Source organism: Danio rerio, chromosome 20, assembly GCF_052040795.2.
Source record: "Danio rerio strain M-AB ecotype USA chromosome 20, GRCz13ab, whole genome shotgun sequence".
Lineage (NCBI taxonomy): Eukaryota > Metazoa > Chordata > Actinopteri > Cypriniformes > Danionidae > Danio > Danio rerio.
The window spans coordinates 55,778,122-55,795,277 of NC_141040.1; the positions used below are offsets into that span (position 1 = coordinate 55,778,122).

Here is a 17,156-nt window from a genome sequence, read left to right on the forward strand (position 1 = left end):
CACACTCAAACACTACGGCAAATATAGTTCATCCAATTTATCTACAGAGTATGTGTGGGGGAAACCGGAGCACCCGGAGAAGACACACACCAACACAGAATGAACATGCAAGCTCCACACAGAAATACCAATACGCCCAGTCGAGACTCGAACCAGCTACCTTCTTGCTGTAAGGCCACAGTGCTAACCACTGAGCCACCGTGCCGCCCTCCAAAAACATTTCTTTCTATTACTTATTCATTCATTCCAATCAAACTAGTTACTAGAGATGTAAGAATATTGTAAATTCCGTCATACCACAATAGTAATTTTTTTCAATATTACCGTAGGCGCATGACTCAATAAAACTATATTTCTGAGAAAAGTTTGCTCAGGTGAATGAAGCGAACGGGAGGTAGCGGGAACTACAATTCCCATCAGCCCAGGCGTGGCCATCATCCTTTGCGGTCTGTTGTCACTACAGATCCAGTAATGTGGAAATGGAGTGTGTTGCTTGTAGCGGGGAAGAAAAAGAGCTGGAAATGATCGAACCTAAAGCGGGTTTTAAATCGGATGTGTGGAAGCATTTCAGTTTCTCTCTAAAAAGATACGAGAAAGGAGAAAAGGTGACAGACAAAAGAATAAAACGGTATGCAGGCACTGCCAGACTGTGGTGAAATATAAGTCAGGGAATACGACTAATAACAGTCATGGGGACTGCAGAACACAGCACACTTGTTAGATTGATGCAGACATTAACTTGTACTGCAAAGAGACCTCTATCTCACTCATGGTTTGTCCTCTCAAGGGGTGGAAAGACGATGCACAACGTTACCCACTGCTGTCAACCTTGGCTAAATCATATCTCTGTCCCAGAATCCTCAGTCCCAAATGAGAGGGTTTATCTGTTGCAGGGGACATGACCAGAGATCCAGCTTTTAGCAGATTATAGTTATATGATAATTTTCCTTAAAACCCATCTCTATCTAAGTGAGTGAGTGATTAAATGTTGAATGTGATGAGTTTTCAACAATACTAAATTGAAACTTTATTTTTTTTATATGGTTTAATAGTTTTTTGTTATTAAAATTGAAAAATTAAAGCTCCTGTATCGAAACTTACAGATAGATGGCTAATTTGTATGTCATTGATATGTTCAGTGCTAAGGTAAATAAACACTTTTGGCACTTTTTTTAAGTCTTTTCATTAGTTTTATTTTTCCTGTAAATTATTCAATAAATACTGTACCGTGCCATTCATACCGAGGTATCACCGTAGCGTGAAATTCTGATACCGTTACATCCCTACTAGTTACAGTTAATATTTTTATTGGAAACCAACACATTCCTCTTTTCAGTATTCACTGATTAATATTGTAAATCTCTTCACTGTTGCTGTTTGTAGAGTTTTTTAAGCACTTCCGGCTTCTAATTTTCCAAAGAAAGCATCTCAAATAATTTTGAGATCCCGAGCGACCCCCAAGTAAGTGTTACAGTTTTTTAAGGTGTTAAATCTCTTTTCAGTATCACAAGCTATAAAATAGATATAAAAAATAGACTTTAGACCCATGTAGTGCATCAAAGGGTTTATTTAAAGTTAAAATATAATAAGCTGAATGTCTTTACTGTTACTTTTTGTTGAGTTTTTTTTTAATTATGCACCAAGAATTACAATATACAGCAAATGAAATATACAGCACACAAGACATCCAATGTGTGTGTGTGTGTGTGTGTGTGTGTGTGTGTGTGTGTGTGTTTTAGTATGTTTGCAATCCTGTAGTGTTTTGTAATACTAAGCGACCTGCACAGTCATCCCAAAAAGTTCAGCCAAGGGTCATTTTAAATATACGCATCGCCCTACGCTTTTGTGAAACGTAAAATACATTGCTGCGAGTACATCACTTGGGGTTTGTTCTGTTTTAGAATGCAAGTCCACTAGAGGGCGCTGTCTACATTTATGTGAATCTGAAATAAGCTACTTAGGGTTTGCTTTATTTTACGTTTCAGATGGAAAATCCACTAGAGGGCGCTGTCTACATTTTTGCGAATCTGAGATGCGTTACTTAGGGTTTGTTTTATTTTAAGTTTCAGATGCCGAATCCACTAGAGGGCGCTGGCTACATTTTTGCAAATCTGAAATACACTACTTGTGTTTTTTTTTTTTTACTTTTCAGATGCCAAATCCAGTAGAGGGTGCTGTCTACATTTTGTTTATTTGAAATACCTTACTGCGGGTAGATTTGTTGTAGGTTTCAGGAGGAAAATCCACTAGAGGGCGCTATCTACATTTCTGTGAATCTGCAAAATGTTCCTTAGGGTTTGTTTGGTTGTACATTTCTAGTGAAAAATCCACTAGAGGGCGCTCATTACATTTATTTGAATTTGAAATATAATACTTAAGGTTCGTTTTGTTGTCCATTTCAGATATCCATTCTTATTGTCCTTGAATGTGACGACTGTCATACTGATCAGCTAGCAAATCCCTGACCTTAACCCTTCACTAAACCCAACCAATATCGTTGTGACCACCTAATTTATCTTGATTTTACATTGCTTTTATTTATTTTGTGTGAGCGCGCTTCACCGGACTTAATCCTGAGCGTTTTGCATCACAAGTACAGCACTGTACAAAGTGCGCTACAAACAAACTGACCACACCAGAAAAGTTGTCCATATTGAGATGGCTAGGAGACGCAAACGTGTTCGATTACAAATCGTTAACAAGTGTTAAGTGGTTTTGTGGTATTTATTTGATGTTGTGCAAAGAACTGCACAAAAATAGTCCTTTATTCCTAGATAACATTCATTCATTTTCTTGTCGGCTTAGTCCCTTTATTTATCTGGGGTCGCCACAGCGGAATGAACCGCCAACTTATCCAGCAAGTTTTTACGCAGCGGATGCCCTTCCAGCCGCAACCCATTACTGGGAAAATTCCTAGATAATACGTCAATGTAAATATCATTAGTGTGAAAAGGAACATAGGTTGTAGTAATCATACTGCCCCCTAGTGTCCATTTTACAGAGAAACTGCAGCCAAATGTACATTGAAGTTTGTTTTTGCAATTTCACAAAAATCTCGGCAGAAATATGCATTTCCAATGTACGCGTGTTGAAAACACAGATTGCAATGAGATAAATGATCACATATTAGTTGCTTCCCAGCAAAAACAAACAAGTACCAGTGGGTGACTGGATAGTCTTCAGCTCAAAGAGGGAGGACAGTCAGATCTCCACATGTAAACAGAAACTCATCATTTACACACCCTCAAGTGATAATAAACATTTATGAGTTTCTGTCTTCTGACGAACACAAAAGGTACTTTGAAGAATGTTGGAAACCTGTAACATTAGATTTTCAAGCAGGGTAAAAAATACAGTCAGAGGGTACAGGCCTCCAGCATTCTTCAAAATATCTTCTTTAGTGTTCATCAGAAGACTCAAACAGGTTTGCAACAAATGGAGAGATTAAATTTACATTTATGTGTGAACTGTCTCTTTAAATAAGTTGAATAGTCAACAAAATTCTTTTTAAATACACGCTTTGTAATTGAATATTATTGGGGGAAAAGAAGGTATTTTGAAGAATGTTGGAAACCTGCAATATTGAACTAACACAGTAAAGTGAAAAATTACTATGGAAGTCAATGGTTACAGGTTCCCAGCATTCTTCAAATCATCTCAAGTCAACAAAAATTACTTTCTAAATGCATAAAATTGAATATTACGGAAAAAAGAAGATATCTTGAAGAATGTAAAAACCTGTAACCATTCACTAACGCAGTACGGTAAAAGAAAATAGTAGGTTTGCAACAAATGGAAAACAAAGATGCCAAAATTTCAATTTTTGAGTGAACTGTCCCTTTAAATAAGTTAAATAGTTAACAAAAAATGTATTACTTTCTTAATGCACACTTCGTAATTGAATATTATGGGAAAAATAAGATAATTTGAAGAATGTAAAAACCTGTAACCCTCAACTATCATAGTAGGGTAAAAAAATACTATGGAAGTCAATAGTTACAAGTTTCCAGCTTCTTCAAAACATCTTTTTGATTTGTTCATCAGAAGACAGAATCAATAGGGTTGCAACAAATAGAGAAAGAGTAAATGATGACAGAATTGACATTTTTGGATGAACTGTCCCTTCAGATAAGTTACAAAGTTAACATAAAATAAATGACTCTCTAAATGCACGCTTCGTACTTGAATATTATAGGGAAAAAGCAGATATTTTGAAGAATGTTGGAAACCTGTTACATTTAACTATGGTAGTACAGTAAAAATACTATGAAAGTCAATGGTTACAGATTTTCAGCATTCTTCAAAATATCTTCTTTTGGGTGAACTAATCCTTTAAGTAAGTTACGAAGTGAATTACTTTCATAATGCACGCTTCATAACTGAATATTACAGGGGAAAAGAAGATATTTCGAAGATTGCGAAATCTGTAACCATTGACTACTGTAGAACGGTAAAAAACACTATGAACGTCAATAGTTACAGGTTTCGAGCATTCTTTAAAATATGAAAAAACAAGTTTTAATTTTTGGGTGAACTGTCCCTTTAAATAAGTTCAATAGTCAACAAAAAAATAAATGACTTTAGATGCACGCTTCGTAATTGAATATTATGTGAAAAAAAGATATTAGGAAAAAGAAGATATTTTGAAGAATGTTGGAAATCTGCAACATTGAACTAACACAGTACAGTGAAAAAATACTAAGAAAGTCAATGGTTACAGGTTTCCAGCATTCTTCAAAATATCTTGTTTTGTGTTCATTAGAAGAAACAAACTCAAACAGGTGTGCAAACGGAGAAAGATGACAGAATTTTCATTTTTGGGTGAACTGTCCCATTAAATAAGTTTAAAGGCTAACAAAAAATAAATGACTTTCTAAATGCACGCTTTATAATTGAATATTATGAGAAAAAGATGATATTTTAAAGAATGTTAGAATCCTGTAACTATTGACATATCATAATACGGTGAAAAAATACTATAAAAGTCAATAGTTGCAGATTTCCTGCATTTTTCAAAATATCTTCTTTTGTGTTCATCAGAAGACAGAAACTCAAACAGGTTTGCAATAAATGTAGAAAGAGTAAATGATGGCAGAATTTTCCTTTTTGAATGAACTGTCCCTTTAAATAAAAGTCAACAAAAATAAATGACTTTCTAAATGCACGCTTCGTACTTAAACATTATGGGGAAAAAAGAGGATATTTTGAAGAATGTTGGAAACCTGTTACATTAGATTATCACAGTATGGTAAAATACTATGGAAGTCAATGATTACAGCTTTCCAGCATTCTCCAAAGTATGAAGAAAGAGTGAATGACAGAATTTAGATTTTTGGGAGAGCTATTGCTTTAAAATAAGTTCAAAAGTCAACAAAAATAAATGACTTTCTAAATGTTTGCTTCCTAATTGAATATTATGGGGGAAAAGAAGATATTTTTAAGAATGTGAAAAATGTAGTATGTGACTATCATACTTTGGTAAAAAAAAAAAAAAAATACTACAAAAGCCAATGGTTACAGGTTTCCAGCATTCTTCAAAATATCTTCTTTTGTGTTTATCAGAAGACAGAAACTCAAACAGCAAAATTGACAACAGAATTTTTTTTTTAGGTGAACTCTCCCTTTAAATAAGTTAAGTCAACAAAAATAAATGACTTTCTAAATGTACGCTACGTAAATCAATATTATGGGGAAAAAAGAAGATATTTTGAAGAATGTGAAACCTGTAACCATTGACTATCATAGCAATAGCCATAGTAAAAAAATAAATAAATAAATAAATAAATAAATAAATATATATATATATATATATATATATATATATATATATATATATATATATATATATATATATATATATATAAATAATGAAAGTCAATGGTTACAGGTTTCCAGCATTCTTCAAAATATCTTCTTAAGTGTTCATCAGAAGACAGAAACTCAAACAAATAGAGAAAGAGTAAATGACAGAATTATTCTTTATGTGTGAACTATCTCTTTAAATAAGTCAAAAAGTCAACAAAAAATAATGACTTTCTAAATGCATGCTTCGTAAATTAATATTACGGGGGAAAAAGAAGATATTTTGAAGAATGTGAAACCTGTAACCATTGACTATCATAGCAATAGCCATAGTAAAAAAAAAAAAAAAAAAAAAAAAAAAAAATATATATATATATATATATATATATATATATATATATATATATATATATATATATATATAATGAAAGTCAATGGTTACAGGTTTCCAGCATTCTTCAAAATATCTTCTTTAGTGTTCATCAGAAGACAGAAACTCAAACAAATAGAGAAAGAGTAAATAACAGAATTATTCTTTATGTGTGAACTATCTCTTTAAATAAGTCAAAAAGTCAACAAAAAATAAATGCACACTTCATAATTAAATATTGTGGGGAAAAAAGAAGATATTTTAAAGAATGTAAACCTGTCACCACTGACTATTATAGTATTGTAAAATAAAATTCTTGATAATTGAATTTTATGGGGAAAAACCTCCCAAAACGAGTTTCAAACATGGTTTCACCTCTAATAAAACAACGCAGTTTTCTATGAGATGACACTTCTATTACACTAAACTGGAACTGCAACATTTGTCAAGTGTGCAAATCAGTAACATTAGCAACATGTTGAATCGCGGTCTGAAATGTTAGCGTGAGGGTACCAGCAGATAAACCAGCGCAGGCCAGTGATTAATGTGTGCTTTGACACCTGTGTCCTATAAATACAAACATGTGTGCGCTCTTGTCTGCCACACTAACAAATGTTTCTGCAGGACAAACTGTGTGTGTGTGTGTGTGTCATTGTTTTAATATTGAAAATGACAAGCGTGTTTTTCTCATGCGCTTTAGAGGGTTGCTTCACTTCCTCCACTATTTAATGACAAATAATGTCAGAAACGTGATACTCTGGTAGGAAGATGACTAGGATAGTGGCTCGGAAAGGAGAAATCCGGGTGTTTCTGTATGCTTAACCCTGTGTATTTCACAAAAGCAGATCAGATGTCTGTATTGGGTTAAACAGACAAGGGCTGTAAAGCGAAAATAAAGCTCATCACTAGTGGAAAGAATGAAATGTACTCTCGCTGCTAACGTTTACAGTTATTTTTGTGGCTTTCTCGCAACAGTCATTGGATATACGTGCTTCAGATGCATACATTTTTGTGAAACCTTAAATACGTACTTGAATACACATTTGACAGCAGTTTGTAAGTAAAATGAACACTAGGGGGCAGTATGACGGCAAAAAAATGTTTCGTTTTTGACACTAATGATATTTAGGGACATTTTATCCACAAATAAATGATTATTTTCATGCAGGTCTTTGCTTGAAACCCCCAATAAATACCTCAAAAATACCCTAACGGTGTCTGTTATTCAACGAAATACATTTGCGTCTCTTATCTATCTCTAGATCAACTTTTCTGGCAAGGTCAGTTTGCTCATACTACACTTTGTACAGTTTTGTATTTGTGTTGAAAAAGTGCTCGGGTTGGAGTCAGGTGATGCACACTTTCACAATAGAGATAAAAACAATGTAAAATCAAGGTAAAACTAAGTAGTCGCAGAGCACTTTTCTCTTATGTTTGCTTAAGAAAACATGACTAGTTGGTTTAGCTCAGTGGTGATCTGTCCAACAAGCGTGGCCTAATCTGTACAAGTAGGATGTGTATCTTAAACGTACAACAAAACGAATCCTAAGTAACGTCATTTAGATTTTTAAAAAGTAAACAGCGCCCTCTAGTGGATTTGTCATCTTAAACTTACAAGAAAACAAACCCTAAGTAACGTATTTAAGATTCGAAAAAAGTAAACAGCACCCCTCTAGTGAATCTGTCATCTGAATCATACAACAAAGCAGACCAAAAGTAATGTATTTCAGATTGGAAAAAAGTAAACAGCGCTTTCTAGTGAATTTGTCATCTGAAACGTACAAGAAAACGAACCCTAAGTAATGTCATTTATATTTTAAAAGAAGTAAACGGCACCCTCTAGTGGATTTGTTATCTGAATCATACAACAAAGCAGACCCAAAGTAACATATTTCAGATTTTTATAAAAATATACAGCGCCTTCGAGTGGATTTGTCATGTGAAACATACAACAAAACAAACCCTAAGTAATGTATTTTAGATTCAAAAAACGTAAACAGCGCCCTTTAGTAGATTTGTCACCTGATACGTACAACAAAACTAACCCTAAGTAGCTAATTTCAAATAAAATAAAAAACAGCGCCCTCTAGTGGATTTTTCATCTGAAATATAAAAGATCACAAACCCTAAGTAATTTATTCGTTCAACAAAATGAACCCTAAGTAACGTATTCAAGATTAGGAAAAAAGTTAACAGCACCCTCTATTGAATTTGTCATCTTAAATGTACAACAAAATAAACCCTAAGTAGTGTATTTCAGATTTCAAAAAATGGATACAGCGCCCTCTAGTCGATTTTTAATCTGAAACATACAACAAAACAAACTCTAAGATGCATATTTCAGATTTGTAAAAAATTTAAAAGCGCCCTCTAGTGGATTTGTCATCTAAAACGCAACAAAACAAACCCTAAGTAACATATTTCAGGATCAAAACATGTAGACAGCACCCTCTAGTGGATTTTTCATCTAAAAGGTACAGCAAAACAAACCCTTAGTAACGTATTTCAGATAACTAAAAAAGTAAACAGCGCCTTTTAGTGGATTTATCATCCGAATCGTACAACAACAAACCCCAAGTAACGCATTTCAGATTCGCAAAAATGTAGACAGCGCCCTCTCGTGGATTTGTCATTAGAAACGTACAACAAAACAAGCCCTAAATAGAGCATTTCAGATTTGCAGTAATGTAGACAGAACTTTCTAGTGGACATACAACAAAACAAACCCTAAGTAATGTATTTAAGATAGCTTTTTAAATGTAGACAGCGTCCTCTAGTGCATGTCATCTGAAACATAAAACAAAACTAACTCAAAGCAATGCATTTCAGATTTTGCAAAAATAAAGACAGTGCCATCTAGTGGATTTGTCATCTTAAACGTGCAACAGAACAAACCCTAAGGAGTGTATTTCCAATTTTTTTAAAAAGTAAACAGCATCCTCTCGTGGATTTGTCATCAGAAACGTACAACAAAACAAGCCCTAAATAGAGCATTTCAGATTCGCAGTAATGTAGACAGAACTCTTTAGTGGACATACAACAAAACAAACCCTAAGTAATGTATTTAAGATTGTTTTTTTAAATGTAGACAGCCCCCTCTAGTGCATGTCATCTGAAACATAAAACAAAACTAACCCTAAGCAATGCATTTCAGATTTTGCAAAAATAAAGACAGTGCCCTCTAGTGGATTGTCATCTGAAACGTGCAACAGAACAAACCCTAAGGAGTGTATTTCCAATTTTTTAAAAAAAGTAAACAGCATCCTCTAGTGGATTTGTCATTTTAAACGTTCAACAAAACGAACCCTAAGTAATGTGTTTAAGATTCTAAAAAAGTTAACAGCGCCCTCTAATGGATTTGTCATCTGAAATGTACAACAAAACAAACCCTAAGTAGTGTATTTCAGATTTGGAAAAATGGATACAGCTCCCTCTAGTGGATTTTTAATCTGAAATGTACAACAAAACAAACTCTAAGAAGCGTATTTCAGATTTAAAAAAAAAAAAAAAGCCCCCTCTAGTGGATTTGTCATCTGAAACAACAAAACAAACCCTAAGTAACGTATTTCACTTAATAATAATAAAAAAAACTAAACAGCACCCTCTAGTGAATCTGTCATCTGAAACATTCAACAAAACAAACCCCAAGTAATTTATTTCAGGTTCGAAAAAATGTAGGCAGTGCCCTCTAGTGGGTTTGTCATCTAAAGATTCAGATTCGCAGTAATGTAGAACAAAAGTAATGTATTTTAGATTGTTTTTTTAAATGTAGACAGCGCAATCTAGTAGATTAGTCATCTGAAACGTGCAATAAAACAAACCCTAAGGAGTGTATTTCCAAATTTTTAAAAAGGTAAACAGCATCCTCTAGTGGATTGTCATCTGAAATGTACAACAAAACAAGCCCTAAGTAACGTATTTCAGGTTCAAAAAAAGAAGGCAATGCCCTCAAGTGGGTCTGTCATCTAAAAGATACAACAAAACAAACCCTAAGTAGTGTATTTCAGATTCAAAAAATGTAGACAGTGCCCTCTAGTTGATTTGTCATCTGAAACGTACAACGAAACAAGCCCTAAGTAGTGTATTTCAGGTTCAAAAAAAGAAGGCAATGCCCTCAAGTGGATTTGTCATCTGAAATGTACAACAAAACAAACCCTAAGTAGTGTATTTCAGATTCGAAAAATGTAAACAGCGCCCTCTAGTTGATTTGTCATCTGAAACGTACAACAAAACAAGCCCTAAGTAATGTATTTTATTGTAAATATAAAATGACCTACAACGAAGGATGAGAAATAGGATAATTACTGACTAAATCATTTACAAATCATTTAGATTTTGCATTAAAAAAAACTCCCCCATTGAATTAAAAAGGAATGATAAATAACCTAATAAAAGCTTCACAAAAATCTAAAAGTATCAAAATTATGTATGTTTGTTTTTGTTTCTGTTGTTGCTGAGAACCAATATGTGACCCTGGACCACAAAACCAATCATAAGTGTCTTTATTTACATAATAATGAGATTCCTGCATCATCTACAAGCTGAATAAATGAGCAGTGTTTGTTAGGATAGGATAATATTTGTTTGACATTTAAAACAATTTGAAAATCTGGAGTGTAAAGCCTGGTTTATACTTCTGCGTCAGGTGACCGGTGTAACTCACTGCACATGCAACGCGCGCAGCTGTGCATTTATACTTCTGCGCGCTGTCTCTGTTGGGCTGCATTAACACTTCCGAAACGCTAGTTGGCAGTGAGGTGTAAATGTTCCTCTGTGTCGAGTTTCTTCGCTTCTGTTTAGCTTTTCCTGAACACTTCCTGGTTGTACAAGTCAATCAAACTCGCTCATTTTGAGGCAGGAACCGGCGAACGTGCAACAACTTTAACTATGAGGTAAACACAAAACAAAACTTTCTATCAGGAGCTCCTTCACGGGACTCCACACTTGTAAACAATTGCTCGCGCCATTCGCGCGGCTCTGGGTCCCGCCCAGATTCGTCAGCGCTACCAAGCCGACCAATCACAGAGCTTGCGCTACGCGTTGTTGCGACGTGTAGTTACATTTTTTGAGAGGTGCACGTCAGCGACGCCGACGGCCACGGCGAAGGGCTATGCGTCAGCGCCGTAGATTACGCCGGCGTTTGACGCAGAAGTATAAATCAGCCTTAAGAGTTATTGAGTAAATCTGTGTTAGTGTATGCAGAATAACATATAAATGTGATTCTTTTAATGATTTTTTTTCATGATAAGAACATTTTTGACCTTTATGTGTGAAACGTTATGTGTGTATGTTATGTATAATAAAGCTATGCTTTAAAAATAGATGCATAAGTGTTAAAAATAAATACTGAAGTACTGAAAAACCTAAAAATTTATACACATTCCTCTACCAAATCTATAAGCAAGTGTGTGTAATAACGTCCATCTAAAGAAATCTTTATATGAGCAAATGAGGCTAGTTCCAAACACTCGCTGCTCCACGTTTTCACAATAAACGGGGTGTGTGCGTCGCACTTTTGGCAGCCAAATATTGCTATCCAAGCCCCTAAAAGCGGGAAGCACATGAGCTGTTGCCATACTCGGATTTATGAGATGATTATACGAGTGTGCGAGCAGATTTCTTAACTAAATTCGCTGTAAAATGAGCGGTTGCCTACAACACACGTCCTCCGCCCGTTAATCCTTCATGCGCTAAATGAGCTCAAAACATATTAACATCAATGACATCAGGAGAAAACCCCAGCGGACGCTACACTGTGCTGTTCCCAGGACTGAAGGAGGGAGGAAAAAAAAAAACGAGGAGGAGAAATGGGGAAATACTGACTCTTGCACAAACTGATTTTCCAGAGCTCATCTCTGTATATTCTTCTCAGTGTGGTGTCAGAAAAATGTGCGAAAACTCTGCGGACACTGAGGGGAGTCTGTTTCCTAAGAGCATTTTAGGACATCCGCAACTCATGTTATTTTTATCATACACTGTAGCTTGTGTTTGGGCTGTATTTTATATCTATTTATATTTAACTAAGACAATAATCGCTAAATGGGGCCACACGGTGGCTCAGTGGTTAGTCCTGTGGCTCTGGTTCGAGTCTCAGACTGGTTCAGTTGAGGTTTCTGTGTGGAGTTTGCATGTTCTCCCCGTGTTGGCGTGGGTGCTCCGGTTTCCCCCACAGTCCAAACACATGCGCTATTGAGGAATTAGGTTAATTAAATTGGCCGTAGTGAATGAATGAATGGTTGTAAACAATTTATATGGGCTGAATTTAATACATATTCTAGTCAACAATATTTTGAGAGCTGTCAAAAATGGACAAACCCAACTGTTGGGTTATTGTTTTATTTTTTCAATAAAATTAATACATTTTTTAAAACCCAATTGTTGCATTTGTCCATTTTTGACCCAACATTAAAGTTAAAACAACCCAGCACTTTAAAAAAAATAACCTTTAAGCATATGTAATAATAATATTAATAATTAAGCATATGTGTTCTGTCAGCCTGATCTCACGAGAAAACGCAAGTATTTTACGTTTTGCCAGTTTAGAGGCTAATTCGTACGAATTCGTACGAGTTCAGTCGTACGAAATGGTACGATTTTAAAAAGGAGGCATGGCACCTGACCCCACCCCTAACCCCAACCGTCATTGGGGGATAAGCAAATCGTACTAAATTGTACGAATTAGATCGTACGAATTCATACGAATTAGCCACTAAATCAAAAAGTTACGAATTGCCGTGAGATTGTGTTGGTTCTGTACACTATTTAAAGTGCTGGGTTACCAAAAACCTCAAACTGGGTTGCTTTTAACTACTTTTTTAGAGAGCTAGACAACTAAACCACATCAAAAAATGCTGGGCTGTTGAACCCAGTATTGGATAGAATATGGACAAGCCCAACTGTTGGGTTATTTCTGTCTGTTTTTGCATTACAGTTAAATACATGTTTTAAAACCCAAATGTAGCACTTGTCCATTTTGACCCAACATTAAGTAAAACAACCCAGCATGTGTGTTCTGTCCAATATTTACAGTGCTGGGTAACCAAAAACTTTAAACTGGGTTTTATTTTAACTATTTTTTAAAAGAGCTAGAAAATTAACCTACATCAAAAAATAAATAAATAAATAAAAATAAAAATAAAAATACTGGGTTGTTTGAACCCAATGTTGGATCAAATACGGAACAAACCCAACTGTTGGGTTATTACGGTTTTCTATCTTTATTTTTAAATTACATTTAAATACTAGGGATGTAACGGTATCAGAATTTCACGGTACGGTGATACCTCGGTATGAATGACACGGTACGGTATTTATTGAATCATTTACAGGAAAAACAAAACTAATGAAAAGACTCGAAAAAAGTGCCAAAAGTGTCAATGACATACAAATTAGCCATCTATCTGTAAGCTTTGAAACAGGAACGTCAATTTTTCAATTTTATAACAAAAAATTATTAAACCATGCAAAAAAATAAAGTTTCAATTTAGTATTGTTGAAAACTCATCACATTCAACATTTAATCACTCACTCACTTAGATAGAGATGGGTTTTAAGGAAAATTATCATATAACTATAATCTGGTAAAAGCTGGTATCTCTGGGTATTTACAATGTCCCCTGCAACAGAAAAAAAACCCTCTCATTTGGGACTGAGGTTTCTGGGACAGAGAGATATGATTTAGCCAAGGTTGACAGCAGTGGGTAACGTTGTGCATTGTCTTTCCCCCACTTGAGAGGACAAACCATGCGTGAGATAAAGGTCTCTTTGCGGTACAAGTCAATGTCTGCATCAATCTACAATCCTCATGACTGTTTTTAGTCGTATTCCCCGACTTATATTTCACCACAGTCTGGCAGTGCCTGCATACTGTTTTATTCTTTTTTCTGTCAACTTTTCTCCTTTCTCGTATCTTTTTAGAGAGAAACCGAAATGCTTCCACACACCCGATTTAAAACCCGCTTTAGGTTCGATCATTTCCAGCTCTTTTTCTTCCCCGCTACAAGCAACGCACTCCATTTCCGCATTACTGGATCTGTAGTGACAACACACCGCAAAGGATGATGGCCACGCCTGGGCTGATGGGAATTGTAGTTTCAGCTACCTCCCGTTCACTTCATTCACCTAAGCAAATTTTCTAAGAAGACCTATAGTTTATCGAGTCATGCGACTACGGTAATATTGAAAAAAATAGCTATTGCGGTATGACGGTATTTACAATACCGTTACATCCCTATTAAATACATTTTTTTTAAAACACAATTGTTGAGTTTGTCCATTTTTGATCCAACAAGTCACCACACCAAAAAGTGCTGTTTTGTAACCCAAAATTAGATCAAATATGGACAAACCCAACTGTTGGGTTATTATTTTTGAGTCTTTTGTATTTAAATACATTTTAAATAGTTGCATTTGTCCATTTTTGACCCAACGAATCACCAACACCAAAAAAATGTATTTGTTTAACCCGCAACATTGGATTAAATATGTAAAACTGTTGGGTTATTACGGTTTTTTATCTTTATTTTTTAAATTACATTTAAATACACTTTTTTTTTTAAACCCAATTGTTGAGTTTGTCCATTTTTGATCCAACAAGTCACCAGCACCAAAAAATGCTGTTTTCTAACCCAAAATTGGATCAAATATGGACAAACCCAACTGTTGGGTTATTATTTTTGAGTCTTTTGTATTTAAATACATTTTAAATAGTTGCATTTGTCCATTTTGACCCAACAATAAGTTAAAACAACCCAGTGCTTTTTTAATACAGTGCAGTGTTAACATCCAAGATGGAGGACAGAGAAATACTGAAGATTTTGAGCCATAATGAGCTCTAAGTGGTTTTCCAAACAGCGCCGACTGAACATCCACCTCAGAGATTTATAGGAGGAACTCCAACACTTTTTCACTATAAACAGTGAGAGAGAAACCCCTCCGCCATACCATGAAGCAAATCCACCCAGCGGAAACCTCAATAATTACTCTAGCACTTGTGTTCTATATATATTATGTTTTCAGGCCAGTGTGAAGAGCTTAGAAGTGGCGAAGAATGAGGAAAACACCAAGCGGATCCATTTTTCCCAGTCCGTCATTGTTGTGAGGCTGCTAAATATTTGCTCTTCCCAGCTTAGGATGTTGGGATGAGAAGAGGCTCTTTGTATAGCGAGAGGTCAGAGGCCTTCGATCCCCCTTTTTTTTCCCGCAGCCCAAACCGGAGATTGGGCACCGTCAGCCATCACTTACACTCTTTCAATTAGTGCGAGGCTTTGACTCTTTCAGCAAGAGACTCTTTGAAAGCAGCTTGAGCAAACCACATCTATCAGAGCTGAGCGAGAGCCGCAGGGAAAACACAACATCCTTCACAAACACTCCGAAACAGCGCATTTACGCTGGAAGACACGAGGACTGCGTTAACTGAATATATAAAGAAGCACAAGTGTTTTTGACATTCATTTTTTCTTCAGCTTAGTCCCTTTATTCATCAGAGGTCACCACAGCGGAATGAACCACCCACTTATCCAGCATATGTTCTACGCAGCGGATGCCTTTCAAGCTGCAACCCAGAACTAGGATACATCCATACAATCTCACATTTACACACTCTACGGCCAATTTAGCTATTTCAATTCCCCTATAGCGCATGTGTTTGCACCCGGAGGAAACCCACGCTAACACAGAGAGAACATGCAAACTCCACACAGAAATGCCAACTGATCCAGCCGATGCTCAAACCAGTGACCTTCCTGCAGTGAGGCGATCGTGCTACCCACTAGGGCTGCTCAATTTTGGGAAAAATCATAATCACGATTATTTTGGTCATAATTGTAATCACGATTATTCTAAACGATTATCAGTTGAAGTCAAAATTATTAGCGCTCCTGAGAATTTAGTTTTTTTAAGTAATATTTCCTAAATTATGTTAAACAGAGCAAGGAATTTTAACAGTATTTCCTCTAATATTTTTTTTCTTCTAGAGAAAGTCTTATTTGTTTTATTTTAGCTAGAGTAAAAGCAGGTTTAAATATTTTGAAACCCATTTTAAGGTCAATATTATTAGCCCCCTTAAGCAATATATTTTTTGATTGTCTGCAGAAGAATCTACTGTTATACAATGACTTGTCTCATTACTCTAATTAAGCCTTTGAATTGCCCTTTAATCTGAATGCTTGTATTTTGAAAAACATCTAGTAAAATGTTATGTGCTGTCATCATAGCAAAGACAAAACAAATCAGTTATTAGACATGATATATCAAAACTAGTATGTTCAGAAATACGTAAAAAAAAATCTTCTTTCCATTAAACAGAAATTGGAGGAAAAGGGTTGCTAATATTCAGGAGGGCAAATAATTCTGACTACCACTGTATATATACAGTTATTTTCCACCCTGTAAAGGAAAGAGAAATAAATACAATAGAATAAAAATATTAAACAAACTGTGCTTTAAGCATCTTCACTCTAAGAAAAACACTTTAGCTACAAAAGTCTTCAGTCAAGAGCAGTAAGGGATGTTCTCGTCGTTTGAATAATGATAAAACAGGCGGCAGCATTTCGCACTAGAACCTATACTGATCTCACGGTTCGGTTCGGTTACGATTATCATGCCATCGATTCGGTTCAATTCGATATCTCGGTGCATTGACGATGCTTTCCATATATAGTGTTATATTTTAGGGGGGAGGCTATAACAAGCTGTCTGTATAAACACACAGACACACAGCATCACACTGTCTCTCATTCAAACACATACACAAACATAGACAGCACCAAACAAACAAACAAACACACGCACACACACACACAAACAAACACACTTAAGCTCTTGCAACAGGGAGAGCTCGCGCTGAGCGGAGCAGAAAAACGAAAAAAACGAAAAAAAAAACAAAAAAAATAAGCACTTTTCCGACGGCCCCTTACTGAGAGCTCCTCTTAGCGCGAGCTCTTCCGGCTAAAGTAAACGCAGACTGTGAGGGCTTAAACGGAGC

At 35.5% G+C, this 17,156-nt stretch overlaps 2 protein-coding genes and 1 long non-coding RNA gene across 3 annotated transcripts in view; 1 reads left to right on the forward strand and 2 right to left on the reverse strand.

Moving 5' to 3' along the window:
- Positions 1 to 17,156, reverse strand: part of mia3 (MIA SH3 domain ER export factor 3) — a 449,841-nt gene that overhangs the window by 191,773 nt on the left and 240,912 nt on the right. The window lies entirely within an intron of this gene.
- disp1 (dispatched homolog 1 (Drosophila)) overlaps positions 1 to 17,156 on the reverse strand; it is a 156,624-nt gene that overhangs the window by 88,895 nt on the left and 50,573 nt on the right. The gene's annotated exons all lie outside the window — the stretch shown is intronic.
- LOC147832356 (uncharacterized) lies at positions 10,617 to 15,193 on the forward strand. Its single transcript, XR_015519211.1, has 3 exons — positions 10,617 to 10,817; positions 11,366 to 12,549; positions 14,882 to 15,193. It is a non-coding gene; the product is annotated as an uncharacterized LOC147832356 (long non-coding RNA).